At 42.8% G+C, this 2,611-nt stretch overlaps 1 non-coding gene across 1 annotated transcript; it reads left to right on the forward strand.

The window, feature by feature from the left end:
* Positions 1-308: 308 nt before the first annotated feature.
* Positions 309-380, forward strand: TRNAT-UGU (transfer RNA threonine (anticodon UGU)). The gene has a single exon. It is a non-coding gene; the product is annotated as a tRNA-Thr (tRNA).
* Positions 381-2,611: the final 2,231 nt, after the last annotated feature.

The following is a 2,611-nucleotide window of genomic DNA, read 5'->3' on the forward strand; positions in this document are numbered from 1 at the left end:
TGTAGATTGAAGGGCATAACAAAGATGATGATGATGAGCTGCCCAAGGAAAAGAAGCGTGTGGGTCTGGTGATACGAGGTATGACAACTATTGACTCGAGCCAGCCGACCCAGACTCGCATTGAATCGTGTGGGCTTAAGGCGCAGGGGAGTTCTGATCACATGGGACCAGCAGTGAGCTCAAGCTTACATAATTAGCATGGCTAATGGATCGAGATGGCTTATCATGTGGATTCCTTGTTTTTTGGGGACAGTTCGAGGCTTATATATTGCGAATAAATAAATCAATTTGTCTAAAATTATCAACTAGCTTTTATGGCTCAGTGGTAGAGCGTCAGTCTTGTAAACTGAAGGTCCGTAGTTCGATCCTGCGTGAGGGCATCCGTTTTGTACTTTTTTGTTATTCCCTTCTGGCTCACCTTTGCTTTTGGTAGGGAAGCATGACGTTCATGGCTCACGAGGCTTATAGTATTCCCTTCTCGCCCACCCTTTGCTTTTGGCAGGGAATCCTGACGCTCATGGCTCACGAGGCCTATATCATATGGCTGCCCCCACAGGGGGGTTAGTGTAGTGGGGTGTGGCATTGCAGTCAAGGTTTGAATCTCATGGGTGTCTTTTTGCACAAGCCAATGCCTAGAATAGACCTTGGAGGCAGGGATCCTAGCCTTAGAGTTTTACGCTGTTGGCACGATGACCGTAAGTATGGCAGGCTGAGCTAATGCGATCAGGTCATCGAGGGGGGTGGGCGGTCAGTGTTCAATTTTTATGGGTGTCATCCCTCTGCGCAAGCCAATGCATAGCATAGGCCTTTGGGGCAGGAGTCCTAGCCTTGGAGTTTTATGCAGCCGTCACAACGACCATATGTATGCCTGGCTGAGCCAACCAGGTCTTCGTGTTGGGTGTGGTTTCTTCGAGCTATAAATCCAAAAAAAAAGTCAAAAATCGCTGCCCCATTGGGGGTTGGCAGTCGATGTTCAATTTTTATGAGCGTCATCCCTCTGCGCAAGCCAATGTATAGCATAGGCATTGGGGTCAAGTGTCCTAGCCTCAAAGTTTTACGCTGCAGGCACAATGACCATAGGTATGCCAGGCTGAGCCAGTGCGACCAGGTCTTCTTGGTGTGGTTTCTTCGGGTTATAAATCCAAAAAAAAAGTAGAAATGGCCTCCAATGCTTAGCCCCACGAGATGGTCCAATTATTTATGTATGAGATCTGATGTTATGATGGCAAATGATACTTGGATAGGCTCCACTTGACTTGGCATTATCAAGGGTGGACGTTATGCCATGTCTGACAAATGAATCGGATCACCATTCGTTTATTTCCATCTAAGACAGCAATCTCTACGTCACACGCCAACTGAATATACAGGATTTTCGGATCCTGCACTTTGCAGACAAGGCGATATAGATTGGAGATTTTTTTTTTTTTTTTTTGAAAGAAAGATATAGATTGGAGAATTTTAAAGAACAAACAAAGTTCTCTCTACCAATTCGTTTTCCTGACTTATCCTGCTTAGCAAGGCAGATTGATGCATATAAAGAGAGTCCCTTGCAAGCTCTTTGGAGCTTTGAATCGATTTTCAAAACGATTCGAACTCTGAACCGAACTGAGCTGAATCGGCCAAATTTTGACCAGCAGATGACACGTGCCAATAAAACATTAAAATAGTATTAGAAACATTAAACATATTTTTAGACCTTTTTAAAAAATATTGAAAAAATAAGTCTGATACCAATTTTTGAATGGATTTTTCACTGATACGATACAAATCGACCAATTCTCAACGATTCATACAACACAGGTTTGAATGCAAAACAATGTTGTCAGTATCGGCAATACATGTCGTATCAGCAGGAATCGATACAATCCTAACCTGAAACAGTTATTTTTTAATAAATGTAAAAAAATACTTAAATTAATTCTTTAATATTAATTTAATGTTTTAATGCATGCCACAATATTCTGATTTATGCGGCATACTTTTTAATTATAATTTAGCCGATTTGAAACGATTCACTTGAGAATCGGTATCCGCTGATTCGCCATGTCCGATACCGATACTGACAACATTGATGCAAAGACAGAGACATGGTTGCGCATTGTGGAAGTGGAATCCAAGTTCCAGTTTTATCCCATTTTCCTAGACAAGCAGCAGGTACAACCAAAAACCCAGACATGGGGAAGCAGGTTATATGTTCCCTCCTGGAACACGCAGGTGCGTGTTCTCGGGTCTGAATGAGCACCACGTACGTAAGCACGTGGGGCTCGTTTCCCCTTGTGTGTATGCATCACTTAGCATCGAAGTCGGGTGTGTTTGCAACGACTTAAGTACCCTTTCCCGCCATAAGCGCCATGAAACGACGTTTCAAGTAAAGGACAAAAATATCCTCCTGCCAGAGTTTGCAAATACTTGAGTACTTTTTCCCATCATTGGCACCATAAATAACGTTTCGAGTAAAGGAAAAAAATATCCTCCCTCCAGAAAGAGTTAAAATCATCATCGTTTTCGCCCTAAGGAGTAAACTCATCTGCTTTAACAGGAGCTCCTCACAATATGTCACCCTAAACATTCTGGATCACCCTTTGACGATGCACCATCTACTGTAACA

Source organism: Nuphar pumila, chromosome 4, assembly GCF_984573655.1.
Source record: "Nuphar pumila chromosome 4, dmNupPumi1.hap1.1, whole genome shotgun sequence".
Taxonomy (NCBI): Eukaryota; Viridiplantae; Streptophyta; class Magnoliopsida; order Nymphaeales; family Nymphaeaceae; genus Nuphar; species Nuphar pumila.